At 49.6% G+C, this 17,731-nt stretch overlaps 1 long non-coding RNA gene across 5 annotated transcripts in view; it reads right to left on the minus strand.

Annotated features, from left to right (window-relative positions):
• LOC102165464 (uncharacterized) overlaps positions 1-17,731 on the minus strand; it is a 186,482-nt gene that overhangs the window by 154,271 nt on the left and 14,480 nt on the right. For 4 of the 5 annotated variants that reach the window (XR_014843324.1, XR_014843323.1, XR_014843325.1 and 1 more), the window contains exon 2: positions 2,243-2,309. This is a non-coding gene — a long non-coding RNA (uncharacterized LOC102165464). Of the gene's footprint in view, positions 1-2,242; positions 2,310-15,606; positions 15,860-17,731 lie in introns of those variants that run through there. The other variant, XR_014843326.1, reaches the window with a different exon arrangement.

The following is a 17,731-nucleotide window of genomic DNA, read 5'->3' on the forward strand; positions in this document are numbered from 1 at the left end:
CAGTAGTTATGCACGTGGCCGACGTCACACCAATCAACCTAAGTGGATTAATTCATTCAGGAGCAGCCCCATGAAGTGGATCCTACCCTGCCTCCCCGTTCCCACACACAAAGGCAGCCTGGAGGTGTAGCTGTGTGCACGTGCAGCAGGAGGTGAAGACCTCGCTGGTGACTGTCCCCTCCCCCCCTCACTGCCGGATCCTGCCTTGCATCTGCCTCAACGAGCTTCCCCAGAGGCGAGCTATCTCCATATGCCACCGGGGTGTCCCTAAAAAGACAAAAAATTAAAAAAAAAATAGTAATAAAAAAAAAAAGGTGAGCTATTGCTTCCCTGGTTGAAACTGTTTAGGAGCCCCCCACCTTCTGCGGGTGCAAGGCCCACTTCAGACCTAGCTGCAATGCTCCACCTTCACGTCCAGAAATTCCCCACAACGCCTTCACAGGCTCCTGTCGCAGCTGCGCCCCCGGGTGACTTCAACACGTGGAAGCTCTTTGCTGCCCTCTGCCGGCCGCTGTAAGGGAGCCCAGTGGGCAGAAACCCTCAGACCAGCTCTGCAACCACAGGAGGGATTTCAGCCCAGGAATTCCCGGGATTTATTTTGTACAGGGTGTACAGTTCCTGGTGGAACTGAGTTTAGTGTAACGTTTCCCCAAACTTGAATCCCAGAATCCCCGGTTGAGGGATCCCAGCATCTTTAACTTTAGTGAGTGCCTCTTGATGTTTATCATCAGGCAAGTTTAAAAAAATCGTGTTCCATATACACGTTTGGGATCAGAACCCACCATCCTGCCCCCTCCTCAATCTAAGCATGAATGTCTAGCGATTCATTACCACTTAACTGGGAAGGTTTTGTGGGGTGTCATGGAGATGACGTTGGTCATTTAGTGCAGTGGGTCATCACTCCTCTCGGTCGCTGCGTAGGGGCCGCTGACCTGCGCCCTGCGTGCATCGGGCCACAGCCTCTCACAGCTCCTCCTCTTCCTCCCGTCCCACCTCACAGCCCTGGGTTGTCCTAAATGGCCCAGAGTCAATTCTGAACAAGTGATTTCAGCTGGGGTGATACCGTCATCACCTTGATATGAGAGTGGAACCAGCAGGTGGGGGATGACCTGAGGCTTCATTTCCAGAACCGAAGCTGTACCTGCGCACCTCTCGTTCCAGGGGACCCCGCAGCCCCCAGGAGGACCCCCACCGCAGGACAAACAGCTCCTGGGGCGAAAGTACCATCCCCCCGACCCTGCACCCTGAATCGCACCCACCCAGACGTCCAGGCACATGTGTGTATTACAAAACTTCACTTTCCCCCCCAAACTCTGCGTAGGAGTGTTACTGTCCTGGGACGTCCCCCTTTAGACTGGACTATACACCTCTGAAGAGAGGAGACTAGTCTTTAAAACGTAAGTCGTTTCCATATCCTGAGAGAAAACCCAATTGACCGTTTTGTGAGCAGACTAAACTTTGTCATAGAAAATGTACCACATGGTAGTGCACTTGTAGAGAATTTCTTACCCTCATGCCTTGGGGAAAATCTTTAGTTCAGCAAAGTGACCCAAATGAGCTCCCTGAGACGAAATGAAAAAAGACATGCTCTGCCTCGTTATGGGAATTAATTGTGTGTAGTAATTGGATGCAGAAGAATTCCTGCCGACTTTGCTGCTTCAACTGGAGCAAAGTCCCTTTTCTTTCATGGGCTGGACTGCCACTGGCCTTATTAACCTGGTGTTCTTTCAGGGGCGCACAGCTTCCCACCGAAGGAGTTAAGAGGGGAGATCCTGAAGGTCCCAGAAAAAATCAAAGTGCTTCAGATTCACCACGTTGTGCTGGAGGAGGAATTTAGGCAAAGTGACACACACAAAAATCCATGCAGTGAGTGCGTCTTCTGGCTGAGCACCAGAGCAGCGGGCCAGTTAGCATCCAAGGTCGTATGTCAAGGCGTTTTTAATTTTTAATTGTGCACTAGCCCTAACCTTACACTGAGCCCAACAAATAAGAGGTGCCACAGGCTCTAAGGCTCTTAACACGGACTCAGCGCTCATAAGCCCCTGGCCCAGACTTTGCAGCTTTATCTCCCACCTCAGCCGCAACTGCTTCCACCTGCCCCAGTTGGGACCACAGACCCTCGGCACGGTGCATTTCCAGCTGGCTCTGCTGGGAAGGACCATCCCGTTCCTTCTACCTCCCTTGGCTGTTCAAAGTTTAGGTTGGTTAAAAGCACACCTCTGGGACACTTTTCAAAACTCACCTTGCTCTGCAGAGTCGCCGCCTCCTTGTGTTCCCACCTGTCACCTGCTTCTGTGAGAGCACATCACCTGTGTGAAAACAGCACAGAATGAAGCAGGTGAGCAAAGCGGTTATTAGCTCCCACTCTGGGGCTCAAGTGCTAATATTAAAATCTAGATTTCACAACTAGCTAGGAAGGTGATTTTGAACAATTTCCATAATCTCTCTAAACCTCAGCTCCCTCTTCATAAACATGCAGATAATTACAGTAGCTGTTGGAAGAGTGGTGGAGAAAATGCAGCAAAGCGTGTAAATATCCCAGCACAGCGTCTGGTACAGAAGCTACGCTACCTTCCCACCCGGTCATCTACCATCATGATCAAGATGTCCCCAGCCCCTTCAATGGCAGCAGCTCCATCATCACCGTCAACAGTGGCCGTATCACCCCCAGTATCATCATCAATAACAACACCCTCATCAGTCCTGTGACGGTCATCAACTCGCATCCCATCACCCCCATCAACACCGCGGTCACTCCCATCGGGCTCATCGTCTCGTCATCCCCACCACCCCGTCCTCCTCAGCTTCGTCAGTACCATTACCGTTGCCAAAATGGTCCTCACCCCCATTAGCATCATCACTGTCACCCAGATTAACCTCCCTGGAAAAGCCAAATGTGTACCGTACCCAAACCGACTGCACGACAGGCCCATTTCTAGTTAAGTTGCCAGCTTCCTCATCCCAACCACCACCCATCAGAGCATTTAAAGCTTCTCCACTCCTCTGCCTGCTTTTGAGTCTCTGCCACACACAAGTGATAGTGGCCTCATCTTTTGCCACAGCAAGTTATGGACAGAGAGACAGCCCCTATTTGTTCTCACTTGGGTGTTTGCCTTTTAAGACCAAGAACAGTTTTAACAGGCTCAAACTCACCAGGGGATTGATGTGGGAGATAATGTAACAGAAACAGCAGGAGTTCTCATAACAGAACCAGTTCTCTTCTGCACACCAAGGCTATTACTCCCAGGGTTTCAGGCTCTCTTGCCAAAGCCACTGCAAAGGGTCTTATTAACATCCTTGCCTCTAGTCCTTGGGGAGGTAGTGATGGGGTGGGGGGACTTAAGCTGAGTAATCAGTAAAAACCTCTATGCAAATTCATGCAATAGGAGTTCCCATTGTGGCTCAGCAGGTGAAAAACCCAAATAGTCCCCGTAAGGATGCGGGTTCAATCCCTGGCCTCACTCACTGGGTTGAGGATCCAGAACTGCCACAAGATGCAACATAGGTCACAGATGCAGCTTGGATCTGGTGTTGCTGTGGCTATGGCACAGGCTGGTAGCTGCAGATGCATATAGTGCAGCAGGTGCAGCTATAAAAAGAAAAAATAAGTAAATTCATACAAGAAATACTGTTTGATACTGTAGCAACGGACTACAGAGCCCTTGAAATGTTACTAGTAGTAACTATAGGAACTGAACTGTAAAATACACACCAGATTTAAAGACTTAACTTAAAAAATGTAAGAATCTCATTAGTAATTTTATATTAATTACATTTAAATAGGTTCAATAAAACATTAAAATTAAAAATATTAAAATTCATTTTGCCCCTTTTTTTGGTCTTTTTTGCAGAATATGGAAATTTCCCAGCTAGGGGTCGAATTGGAGCTGCAGCTGCTGGCCTACCCTACAGCCACAGCAACGCAGGATCCAAGCCGTGTCTTTGATACACCACAGCTCACAGCAACACCTGATCCTTAGCCCACTGAGCAGGACCAGGGATGGAACCTGTGTCCTTATGGATACTAGTCGGGATTGTTACCACTAAGCTACAATGGGAACTGTCCTCATTTTTTAAATGTGATTACAAGAAAATTTAAAATTAACCTGTACCTGGGGGGAGGAAGTGGGATGGATGGGGAGTTCGGGGTTGGTAGATGCAAACTATTCCATTTCGAATGGCTAATCCATGAGGTCCTACTGTCCAGCACAGGGAACTATATCCAGTCTCTTGGACTAGACCGACCATGAGGGAAGATAAGAAAGGGACTGTGTGTATATGTATGACCGGGTCACTTTGCTGTACAGCAGACATTGGCAGAACATTTTAAGTCAGCTATACTTTAATGAAAACATAAAATAACCCTGCTCTCACATTACATTTCTACAGGACAAAGTGATCTAGCCCGAACTGAGTGTAAATTCTAAACTTCTCAGCAGGTCAGCAGCCTTCCTGCTCTGTGCCCTAAGCGGAACGCGGAGCGAGCCCGCACATTCAGCCCCTAATTACTCCATAGGCTCCACACTTGGAATGGCATGGCTGTCCCGAGGCTTGGCCCACCCCGAGGTTCTCAAAGGTTTGTTCCCAGACCAGCAACGCCAGCACGGCCTGGGAACATGTCAGAACTGCAAATGCCAGGGACCCCATCTCAGAGCCGGCGGGGCCTGGGGTGCTGGGTGGAGCCTGCAGTCCATGTCCTTTGTGGTTTTATTCGACACCACCGTTACACACACACACACACACACACACACACACACACATGGCAACAGGCAGCCCCTAAGATGCCCCCCGTGACCCCCACCTCCTGACACACACCTATGTAATCTCTCTCTGTGGCGTATGGGTTGGGCTTAGTGACTCATTTCCAATGAACGGAATACAGCAGAAATGGTGCATCTGAGACCAGGTTCTAAAAAGACGGCAGCTCCCGTTCAGGCTCTTCTCACTACTCTCCCCGATCCCCACCTGCGGAGGGCCAGATGCCGTGTCTCGAGGACACCGCAGTCCACAGGCAGTAACTCAGGTCTCCATCCAGCAGCCGCAGGAGGGAACTGGGGAGCTGAGATGACAGCAGCCGTGGGTTTGCAGGCTGCCTCCTGAGAGGCCCTGAGCCAGAACCTCCCAGCCAAGCCACTCCGGGTCCCTGACCCTCAAAAACATAATGCTTCTTTTGCTTGGAGACAAAGGAGCCTTTAATTCCCTTATTCTCTGACATTTGGTCCCTTTGGCACACATATTCTTTCAGTAAACACCCTTATTTTATTTGGTCAGCCCATGGCATGTGGACGTTCCTGGGCCAGGGATGAAACCAGTGCCACAGCAACAACCGCAGCCACTGCAGTGATAATACCAAATCCTTAACCTGCTCGCCACAAGGGAACTCTCAATACCTTTATTTTTAAAAAAAACTAAAATAAATACCTAAATATATTTTAATTAAATTTCAGTGCTTACAAAATGTTAATTTCTATCCTCCTAAGAATATTTGCACATTTTCTCACTAAACACCCTTCCCCCATCACTGTAGTCACTGTTTTTAATTTACTTTTTTTTTTTGTCTTTTTATTGCCACACCCATAGCATATGGAAGTTCCCAAGCTAGGGATTGAATCAGAGCTGTGGCTGCTGGCCTACCCCACAGCCACAGCAATGCTGGATCTGAGCCTCGCCTGTGACCTATACCACAGCTCATGGCAATACCAGATTATTTAATGCACTGAGCAGGGCCAGGGATCGAACCCCACAGTCTCATGGATACTCATCAGGCTTGTTACCATTGAGCCACAATAGGAACTCCATACTTTTATTTTTAAACCTAAAACATTCTCACTTAAAATTATTTTGAGGAGTTCCCTTGCCGCTCAAGGGGTAAGAACCCAAAGCTGTCTCTCTGAGGATATGGGCCTCACTCAGCAGGCTAAGGATCCGGTGTCTCGATTAAGGATCAAGACGTGGCATAGGTCACAGATGCAGCTCAGATCCTGTGCTGCTGTGGCTGTGGTGTAGGCCTGGAGCTGCAGCTCCAATTTGACCCATAGCCCAGGAACTTCCACACACAGCAAGTGTGGCCATAAAGAGAAAAATTTTTAACCAGTCTAGCTCATGCAACACAAGCTCACAGCCCCCGTTTTACTCCTACTAACAAGTCAACAAAAACATCTTTATCGTCCTTTTTGCTGTCGTGTGTTATTAGTTATTTAGGATCCTGCCCCCTCTGCTGTGCTTTTCTCTCCATCACGTTCTGAAGGAAGATTTAAACTCAGAAAATCCACTGGCAGCACTTTCATTCAGCTCAAGTCCATGAGCGCCAGGGGGTGTGCATGGGAGTTGAACTTGTCCATCAAAGATGCTCTTGGTGCCCCAGGTGGCGTTTTCTCAGGCCTCTGACTTCAGGCGCACCTGTAGGGCCCGAGGCCTAGCAGCTCACCTTGGCGCCTGTTCCTTGTCTGCCTCAGGGCCTCCTCTGAAGCCACGGGAGTTCATGCAGCACTTCTGTTCTTACAAAAGTGCTGTCGGGAAGTGTCTGCCCTCTGTCTTTTCGGGGCTGATTTTTACGCAGCCTTCTACGTTGTGGGTTTAGTCTCTGGTCACATGAGCTCTGCAGGACTGTCTGCGCAGACGGCGACTTCCCTATTGGTTCCCTTACACCCGCCCTCTGATGATCCCGTTGAAACACCAATCTGCGGAAGCCCATGTTTTCTATTTTTTTTAGGGTTGCTGCTCTTGCATCCTCAGAAATCTTTGCCTACATGAAGGTTGCATATATATGACGATACGCGCTTTTTTACAAGTTTTATGGAATTGGCTTTTAAGATCTAATCTATGACTTATTGTGAATTTACACTAAATAGTGTGTATGATTGATGTAGATTTCGTTGTTTGTTTTTTGTCTTTTTACCTTTTTCTAGGGCCACTCCCACGGCACATGGCGGTTCCCAGGCTAGGGGTCTAATCAGAGCTGTAGCCACCGGCCTCCATCAGAGCCACAGCAACGCAGGATCCGAGCCATGTCGGCAACCTACACCACAGCAACACCAGATCCTTAACCCACTGAGCAAAGCCAGGCATCGAACCCTCAACCTCATGGTTCCTAGTCAGATACGTTAACCACTGAGCCACGACGGGAACTCCTAGTTGTTTTTTTTAAAAATGGATACCCAAATGTTTAACAAGTTGACCTCACTAAATTCACTTTTCTGTTCTTTAGATTCCTTAGACTTTTATGTATATACAGTCATGTCCTAGAAAATGCAGAATTTGTATTTTTCCTCACAATGTTATGTCCTCTCACTGCCCCTTGCCTACTGCTCTAAGACTTCCAGCTCAAGGTTGCAAACTAAAGGTGAGAAAGAGCCTCTCGGCCTGAACTCAACGGCGGAAGGAGAAGGAAGGCATTCGATGTTTCACAATTAAGTGATGATGACAGCTGTGGTTTTGGTAGGTGCTGACTATCAGACTGAGCATGTTACCTTCTATATCTGATCAACGTTGACTCTTACACAGCTTTTAAATTACATAAGGTTTATTCTTCCACTAAAATGGACAATCTTTCTTATTGATACTCTTCTTTTTTTTGGCCACGCCCACGGCAGATGGAAGTTCTCAAGCCAGGGGCTGAATTGGAGCCACAGCTGTGACCTACACCACAGCTGCAGCAATGCCAGACACTTTGACCCACTGGGTGAGGCCAGGGATCCAACCTGAGAACCTACACCTCTGCAGCAACCCAAGCCTCTGCAGTCAGATTCTTAACCCACGGTGCCACGGCAGAAACTCCTAATACTCTTCTTCTAAGTGAGGTATAAGTAACTGATACCCCTAATTTGCTGAATTACACTGACTGCTGAACACACCTTAAAGCCCTGAGGTAAACCTCCCTTGGTCATGTTTTACTTACTTCTAGATTCATTTCCCTAGCTTCATGTTATAAATATTTGCTTATATCTCCCATCCCCTCTGTCCCGGCTTTTGTGCTCTTCTCTACCAGACTTTACAAACCCCACAATGCTTTGCTATTTTTGCTTTATACAGTCACTATGTTTTAATGAAAGATGTACAGAATAAGTTCTCATAATACCTGACATGCTCTCATTTTTCCCGTGGATGTGAATTTCCATCAAGTGTCTTTTTCTTTACCTTTTCCAATAGACTTTTTTCACATATTTTTCACAGCTATGTTAAAGCCCCTATCTGCTCATTCTAACCTCTGGGCTATCTATGGGTCTGCTTCTATTCAGTATTGTGTCACCTGATTTGGGTTGGTTTGCTTCTCTGTATGTTACATTAACTTTTTATTATGTGCAGAACATTATATGCAAACAATAGATTAAAAATAATAATTATTCTTAGGATAGAGTCAGTTCTTGGGATCTGACTACTGGTAAAACGCCAAAGACCTCTTTATTCTTTCCTGTCAATTTTCTGAGTCAAGGAAGCATTCTCTCTGACTTACAGCTTGGCCACCAGCTTTTTGAGCCCCTTTTTTCAACCACTCTGATCCCAGCCTTTTCCTTCTGGGGAGACCCATCTCCATTCTGCTTCTTCGCCCCCAACCTTTGGCCACCTGCTACCTTATCCTCAAAGAATGCCTTAGTGCCTGGGGGTAATCCCTCACTCCCCTGCCCTGCCTCCATCAAAGCAAGCATTTGTACTCAGGAAGGTTCCCTCCAACTTGGAAGGTCTCTCTTGGCCCTGCTACCTGCCGCCAGCATATCACCGTAGGCACTTGATGAGGGCCCTGTGGGGAAACGGTGGCAGGTGGCTACAACTAGCTTCGTGTGAGGGGACACCCAGGAATTCCAGCCCATCACATCAGCTCACACATGGCCATCAAATGTCCACTAACATGAAAATTCTTTGTACCACCTTCCATGTCCTGTTGTTCACTCTTCCTTCGGCCATGCCCCCAGGGTGACAACAGGGGCAGGGCTCTCCCAGGAAGAGGTCATCCGTCTCTAGCACGCATTTGTAATTCTGCATAGGTAGATCCCTCATTTTTTTTTAAGAAAATACATAACCACTTCGTGTACCCAGCTTGTTCTTGGTTCTTAGGGTGGTGGGAACACTCTGGGGATTTTTCTCCATCCGCAGGGGGAGATGTGCTCCGAGTGGTCACATCCTTCTTTTCCTTTCTTCACTTAATTCAGATGCGGCATGTCCTGTCTCCAACCAACGATTCAGAGAATTTGTCTTGGGCCCACTTGCAGATAGTCTGGGTTTCTCATGCAAGACTTGTTCCACTGAGTAGGAATGTGGGTGGTAGAACCGAACAGATCCTTCGAGGCCCACAAGACACCCCCACCCCCACGTTTTAGGGCATAGAAAACTGGCTCAGAGAAGGCAGAGGACTAGTCCAAGGCTACCTGGGAATTAAGCTTCAGAGCCAGAATCCAACGTACCATACATTGATCTTGCTGCCGCTGATGTACCCTGCCTCTTGGAGCTTTAATTTCCTCATTAGGAAAATAAGGGAGTTGGGTTGGGTTACGAGCCGGTCCCTTCCAACGTCATGATTCTATTTATACTGTTCACTGCGCCGGCAAAAGCTTTCAAGGGCGTCAAGGACACGAGCCATGTTACATCACCGGAGGACCTCTTCTGTTTATGCTTAAAGGTTTGTCAGACCATGTCTCGATCACAATTCCAGGGAAGAGAATAATAGCTTAATGTAAAAAAGAAAGAAAAACCCAAGTGCAACACCTTTTAAAAAATTCATTCTCATCAAATCCAAATGTGCTCATGTAAAATATTTACTAGGCACATTGTCAAGCATAATAAAACACTATAATGTCCTTCCCCCGTTCCCAGAGATACCGCCATAAAGGGCTTACTGTACGAGTCCCAGAATTGAATGGGCTCACTTTGTATCTATGCTTTCTTCCCTCTGCATATGTTGACTGACTTCCTACTATGTGCTGGAATGCTCTGCAGGGTACCGGGTAAGGCAGCTCGACAGACAAGGTCTCTGCTCTCAGGGACCGAATATCCCAGCGATGGAGGCAGACAAGAAGGAAACGCATGCAGCAACAGGCAGGGGTGGGCGGCAGGGACTAGGAAGAGGCTGCTCTGGAGGGCTGATCGGAGCGCGGCTGTCTCATGAGCTGAGAGCTAAACGGCACAAAAAGAATCCAATGCTTTAAAGCATGAGGTAAGAGCGAACCTGAAAGAAAAGCAAAGGAGGCCCCGGAAAAGACTGAGCCTCGTGTATGAAGACAGGAGGGCAGCTGGAGCGTGGAAAGAGGGGACGCTGGGGTGAGGTGCAGTGGAACCTGGAGTCCACGTCACGCCGAGCCTCGGCGAGTGACACAGAAAACAGGCTAAGCACAGTGCAAAGTCACCATAGACTTTCAAGCAAAAACTTCAGGGTCCAATTCATATTTTCAAATGGGGTTAAATAGAGGAGTTCCCATTGTGGCTCATTAGTCATGAACCTGACTAGTATCCATGAGGACTCGGTTCAATCCCTGGCCCTGCTCAGTGGGTTAAGGATCTGGAGTTGCCGTGAGCTGCAGTGCAGGTCACAGATACAGCTTGGATCTGGCATTGCTGTGGCTGTGGTGCAGGCCAGCAGCTGCAGCTCCCATTCGAACCCTAGCCTGGGAACTTCCAAATGCCGCAGGAGTGGCCCTGAAGAGGCAAAACACAGTAATAATGTGGCTACATACAGACCCCCACAAATAACACATGCTTGTGCTGCAACAGCCATCTATTCCTCACATAAACATTTTATCAAAGTGTAATTCCCTCCTGCGCGAGGACAGGATCTGAGAGGTCTCGAGACAGCTTCGCTCACCAGCGTCCAGCGCTCACACACGGTTCTTCCCAACAGCACTGCTGTTTCCCGCCATCTACTCTCAGCAGAGCAATTCTGGCTGAAGCGACCGCGTGTGCAGAAGTTCTGTTTGTTCATGTCAGTCGTCAATGATTCACTTACTTCTTCAGTCATCCAGCAAACAGTACTGTGTCTCTACAACACCTGGAACTCTAGATGTTCACAGAAATATGAATGGGTGACGGGTCCCTGTCCTTAAGAAGGAGCGGTCTGGAGACAGGGCCAACTGTGCAGGACCCCGCCCGCCCTGTCGAGCGGTGCGAGGTGGAGCGGGAGGGCTGCGAAGTGACAGAGGAGCCCACATCAGGAGCGGCTGACTGCCGGGAGGGCTTCTGGGAGGTCGGGGGGCGAGCGTCCGCAGAGAGCTGGGCACAGCCAGGGACTGCCAGCAAGTGGAAAGCACCACGCAGGATGCAGCCCCACGCGTGGGAGGCCTTGTCCTTGACACTCGAGGAGAAAAACCATTCGCCCTGACAGTCAGGACACCTGGGGTCCCGATTTGCTTCACCTCTAATTCCTGGGTCCTCCTGGATGCGTCCCTTGCCTCATCTGTGCCTCAGTCTACACACCCCAGAGGAGCACGTCCTGTGACTTTAAGTAAAAATCTGACATAAGCAAGACCATTATGGGAAAAAAAATTCTGTTTTGACCGCTCCTGAGCTCTGAAATGCTGCCAAGTCTTTTTCCCAGAAGACAATATTGAAACAATTAATATAATGAGAAATACTGATCTCACAGAGGGCATTTTCAACAAAATAAGGGGAATCCTTAAATACTACTATAGTTAAAGATTCAGAGTAGCAAAGAGATAATTTGATCCAAAACCCCTATGATAAATTTGACAGTTTGCAACAGCGCCACCTAGTGGTCAGCCATCTTTGGCTCCAAGTCCTTTACTGAAAGCTCACTCCACAGGAAACGCACCCTCTCTTCCTGGGTGGGTCAAGATCAGCCCCCACTATGGTAAAGATCTGTGCGTTCTAGGAGCCTGCTGCCCCCGTAACTTCTGCTGAGAACTTCTCCTCCTAACCTTGAGTCAGGGTGTTCGTGATCTTTCTAACGTGACCCCACTTGCAACCTGAGTAGAAGCAGCCAGGACCAGGGAGGGCTCCTTCCTGGGAACATTCAAGCTACGGTGCGTCCTGGTGGGAGAGGTGCAAGCAAGGGTGATGGCAAGTTGTTGAAATAGGTTGCTCCTTTGAGAAATGTGAAACGGGGCTGTAACTAGACAGCCGATAGGGCAGGAGCACAGGCAGTCGCTGTTCAGAACACTGTGTGGAACCCTCTAGCTCCCGCCCACTTTGCCATTGGGATTTGGGGTGAGTCTGCAACCCACCGTAAGCTCTAGGGCATTTAACCTGAAAGATTCATTCTCACCTTTTTTCTGTGTTGATTAGCATAGACTAATAGAGGCCCGATTTTCTCCCAGCCACAGGGAGTGATTTATAAACTCAGGATTTTGCAGGGAATTCTGAGAAACAGGCTCCTATTTGTGGTCTAAAAATGCAAAACTTGTAACTTGAATGACTGCCATTGTCTTCCCACTATGAGAAAAGGCAATGCAAGGAGAAAGCAGACATGCAGAGATGGGCAGAATAAAGGCAGTTGCAGAGAAACAGAGACGCGATGCTATAAAACTGGCCCTAAATGCTGTCCTCTTATTGTCTGGGCAGGTCTGATTTAGGATTTCTGTTACAGAAAGATGTATCCTTTTTTTAAAAAAAAAAAAAGCAAAGAAAAAGAGTGTGTCCTCTCAAAGGCACAGAGGCAGGATGCGTGTGCTACAGCACTGCTGGAACCCAGGATCCCCAAGTTCACCCTTCTTGGGGCGTGATGATCTGGACCAGCCCTCAGCACCAACGACTCAGATCCTGGTTGTTCCAGACCCAGGAAGCTGCACTCATTCCAGCTTCCAAGGTGTGCTTGTTCTACAATGTTTTCTGCTTACCTTATTTCACAGTATGCATCTGACCACCTTTCCTATCCTCACTGCTGAAACCTTTCGCTGGGCTCCAGAGGTTCAGCTTGGCAAGGTCTGACCCCCTCACGTAATGGCAGGAAATCATTCACACATCTACTCATTCCCTCCCACCTCCATGTCAGACCATGATACGGAACCTCCGGAACCACCAAATCAGGGTCCCAAGAGCCGGCAGAAGCTGCATATCAGAGAGTGGGAGGAAAGCCCTCCTCCCCAGTGCGCAGGAGCAGGGTCTGCTGCTCAGTGATGCGCTGGGAATTGGCCAGTCGCGGCCTTGTAACTATCGGCCCCGCTGGATTTAGGAAAAGACCATAGCTGACACGCCCCTCTAGAGTCTAAGAAGTGTGTCTAATTGATTTCAGGGCTGGGGGTGGCTTCTACAAAATTCGTTGTGCAGCCCTCGAAACATATATATATTTCACGTGTGTATTTGAAGTGACAGAGTGTGCTGTGCTTCCCAGGGCAGCTCTCAGCACCTGGATGGGTGAGGTCGTGCTGGGATGCAGGCTGCCATGCAGTCAAAATCCTGAGTTTGACCTCCAGCACCACCACTTGGGAGCACAGACTATCAGGAGTTAAACACGCATCAGAAGTTCTCATCTCCAGCAGCTGTGATTTGGGAAATGGGTCAGTCACTAGCTGGCTCGGCGTTCGGTTAGCGTCCTCCCCAGACAGACCACAGTGGAAGGTGTCCTTTCCTGCAGCAAGTCCGAGCTCTGGGTTGGCATCAGTTTGGAACCCTGACTCCACCGCATGCCTGCATGCGGCCTGAGGCACCACGCTTAAACTCCCAGCTCTTTCCTGATCTGTAAAATGGGGCTGTGGGGTCACTGCGGGCATTAAACAGGACAGTAAAAAGCAATCAGCAAGGCGCCACTCAGGACGGAGCAAATGCTGAATGAATCTGCCCTCCTGCTGTTCCCAGTGAAGTCAAACCCCAGCACCAGTTCTTGATACCCAGGCCGGAACTCCAAGTCCTACATGGTGGAGAAGGGGCCTGCCTGGAAGACCCCCAGGAGGCAGCAGCCAAAGGCAGAAGGAGCCGTCACATTCTCATTAGAAGGTGGGAGGCCTCTGCGATTTGCTGCATCTGCCCCTCTGTAGACAGAAGGAGCCCAGGTGTGGAGCCAGGCCCCATCCCATGGACCCCGTGTGCCTCCGAGGCAAGCGGCCCAAGACCCCTTTCCTCTCCCTGAAGCTTGGCAGACACCCGACTGGCTTCTCAGTGGAAATGAGAATGGGCGACAGTGTAGGTTAGTTCCCATGAATTGACGTCAAACAGGATAAAACACAATACTGTGTGATCTTGGAAAACGGCTTCTTTGTGCCACCTGAATTGCAGAATATTAGCAGCAGGAGGGATCTTCAAGAGATTCTTTAATTTTCCTAAGCCAGAGAGGGAGAGCAACTTCCTCACACGGAAAACTGGAGGAATGAGGGGACCACGAGATGCTCATCTCGGCCCCAGTTATTTTCTGTTACTCTGCATTGTCTTTGCCTTTTCGCTCAGATAACTTACATGGCAGCGCTCTCGGCGGATTGAATGTTGGGGAAAACAAAGATTTGCAAGGAGAAGACCCTTGCCATTCTGTGTGACTTGCAGGGGGCCACAGGAATGCTGAGAGAATCCGGGACCTGAGTCAGGAGGGCTAGCCCTGGTCCTGCCTCTGCCTTCCCTCCTCTGAGACCTTGGAGAAGTCACGTGGCCTCCTTTGCCCTCTGCGTCCTCATGTGCAGATTGCCAGAGGTGAACTGGGAATTCTGAAGGACCTCATCGATTCTAAATTACCTGTGGTCCAGTTCCCCAGGTGGCCAGAGACCAAGACGATTCGCTTTCTTCCAAACATCCCTTCCTGCATGTAGTAACAGGAATAGGGCATATGGAGGTTCCCAGGTGAGGGGTCCAACTGGAGCTGTAGCCGCCAGCCTACGTCAGAGCCACAGCAACACAGGGTAAAATAAAATTTATTTTTTAAAAAATTGCACCAAGTGAGAGAAGCCAAGACACAATAGAACACATAGTGCATGGAGTTCTTGCTGTGGCTCGGTGGGTTAAGGATCCAATGTTGCCATAAGCTGCAGCATAGACCAGCAGTTGCAGCACCAATTCAACCCCTAGCCCAGGAACTTCCATATGCTGCAGGTGCAGCCCTAAAAAGAGAGGAAAAAAAAAAATACAGTGCATGACTACATTTATATAAAATGTCCAAGAAAGAAAAGCCCAGAGACAGAGAGTAGAGCAGCAGTTGTCAGAGCTGCTAAGCTCGAAGCAACATGAAGAATGAAAGCACCTGCACACATGCTGTCTCTGAAGCCATGCAAGGACGCTGCCCAAAACGGTAAGTATCCCTGTTTCATCTCCGCCAAACTGAGATCCACAGACAAGAAATGACTCAGAGGATGACTCACACACCCTATAAGCGGAAGAAGAGGGAGAGCGGGGGCCCCGCTGGCCCCTCTGGGCCTCTCTTCTGCACCACAGCCCCTAACTGCACCCATGCAAACCCGTGCACCTCTTCGTGATAAAAGCAGAAAGTCCCAGACAAATGCCAAAACGGTTTCAGCCCTCATCTCACGGGCCTCTACACTGTCTTCCCACGCTGTTCACTCAGCGCCCCAACCCCCAAGAAGCTCTTGGCCCACCAGCTCCTCTTCCCTTCCTCTCAGCGCCCTCCTGCTGCAGCCTCCTGGTTTCCTGGGCAGCCCCCCATCTGCCTCCAGCCCACCGACGATGAGTGTTCTCAGCTGCTGGAGTCGCCTAATTACCGCAGGACCTGTCCCCGTGAAAACTCACTCTTCCCCGTGTTCTCCTCTTGGGCTGCGTTGGGCAGGCTCCTGATTCTTCCTGCGTCTCAACAGCTAGAGGCCCCAGTCAGGTCCGGCTCAAGGTCATTAACATCTCCTCCGCTAGACCTTTTCTCGGCCCCACCCTTGGAGGGGCGGAGACGTGCAGGAAGCTGAACTGACTCAACTCCTCGGTCGGTGACATTCCAACGCCAGCATCAAAAGTCCCTTTAGCCTTGCTCTCAGAGCCTCTCTCTCACTGTGTTCTGATTCCCGCCCCGCGATACACCCCTCGCCTCCCCACCAGGTGGCTTCTGCATGGTTGGTATCATTCCCTGCATGTGGGGGTTTCTGTGCATGTTTTCCAATGCGTATTAATGTGCTACTGCTTCCCTCAGCACTTTTAAGACATGGCCATGAAGCTGAGGTTCCTCGGTTCTGCTGCTTCTCGGGGCCCACGGTGCCTTCACACCACCTGCCTGGCTCTCACCCCACTGACCAGCAGCTGGCTTTCCTGTAACACCTGCGACCACAAGCAGAGCCGAGTGTCTCTGCTGGGCTGCTGGCTCTGCACCTTCTTGCTTCTGCTAATTGCACCTGTCTTCCCTCCAGGACGGCTGTACCGGTCCAGCCTGCCCGACGCCGGCAGGTCTTAGGGTCCTCTCCCGCCTCCTTCCGACGTCCTGAACTGTACCTCCTTTTGCCATTTTCGTCAGGGTAGAAAGCCGTACCTTTTGCTGTTTACAATAGCATTTTTAAATACCGAGTTTGAGCATTTCTAATAAACACGTTAGTAACTCTGACTTCTCCATCTGTCAGTGGCCTATTTATAGCCTCCGTTCATATTTCCACTCCATTTAGTGTCTTTTATATTTTATTTTCAGGGATTTTACTTCTTATTACTGATATAAATCATGTGTCTGCTTCAGAAGCTGTAAAAAACCTTCTTCTGTCCCGTCATTAAAGCTTTTTTAAAAAAATAAGAATTGTTTTTTTTTCAGCTGTAAGAACAATTCTTGCTCCCTTGAGGTTGGGGCTTCCCGTGGCACCTGCAGCGTGTCTCTCTTCATCCTAGCTGATAGCCCCAACCTGCCCATCTCCCTGAGCCCAGGCTGCTCATCCTCAACGGCTCTCTCCCCCTCCACCAGCTACCACAAGGGCTTTCCACTCTGCTTTCTACGAATCTGTCCGTCTGTCCCCGAGATAGACTAGGGTTAGTTATCCTTGTACCTGGGACCAGAGGCCTGGAATTTCAGACACAAAAAGAAGGAAGATGAAATCTGATCAACAAGTCTTAGGACTATCAACGGACTATAAGGAATTATAAGCAAGAACAGGTCATTTCTTAGAGGTGCTAATGGCATCTTCTATTATATGAGTGAGTGCTAAGTTCTGAGGCTGGGGCTTAATGCTCCTAGTTTGACTGGGAGAAAAACCACCCCCAAATCGGCACAATTAAAAACCCCGACTTCATTACCCCTACTGCTGCCAATTCTACTTCTTCTTGCGGTCTGGCGGCGACTGGATGCAGGTAAAGGCCCTCATTTGAGATCTGTCCTGCAGGTGCAGTCAGAGGTGGCTGACACAGGGTCTGCTGAAGGCCTTCTCACTCCCGTGTTAATCGGTCGGTGCTGGTTACTGGCTGGAACCTCGGCTGGGACTGTCAACAGGAACACCGACCTGCGGCCTCCCCGGGTAGCCTGGGCTTCCTCAAGGGACGGCGGCTCGGTTCCAAGAGCAAGTGTCTCGAGAAAGAGTCAGGAAGAAACTTCATTTCCTTTCAGAACCCAAGTCACGTGGGGTCACTTCCGCTGCACGGCACTGGTCCAGGCAGCCACTGAGATCCACTGGTTTCATGGGGAGGGGACATACCCTCTTCTCCTGATGGGGGCGTGGTGGCTCAGGGTCAGAAGAGCACGTGGGCTTTTGCTGTGACCACACTTGGGAACTACAAGCTGCCCCAGCAGGAAGCTACTCGACATCGCTGAGCTCCGTTTTCCCATCTGTAAAACGTGGACCCTCGCACGAACCTCACAGGAACGCCAGCTGCGGGGTTTAGATCCCAGGACACCTGACTTCTGCTCAGTAAATACTGCGCACCTGCTAACTGAGAGCAGAAATGGACTGAGAACGCC

This window comes from Sus scrofa, chromosome 4 (genome assembly GCF_054392235.1).
Source record: "Sus scrofa isolate SSC_HxYL_T2T_F1_AM1 chromosome 4, Sscrofa_HxYL_maternal_Yorkshire_Landrace_v2.0, whole genome shotgun sequence".
In the NCBI taxonomy this organism is placed as follows: domain Eukaryota; kingdom Metazoa; phylum Chordata; class Mammalia; order Artiodactyla; family Suidae; genus Sus; species Sus scrofa.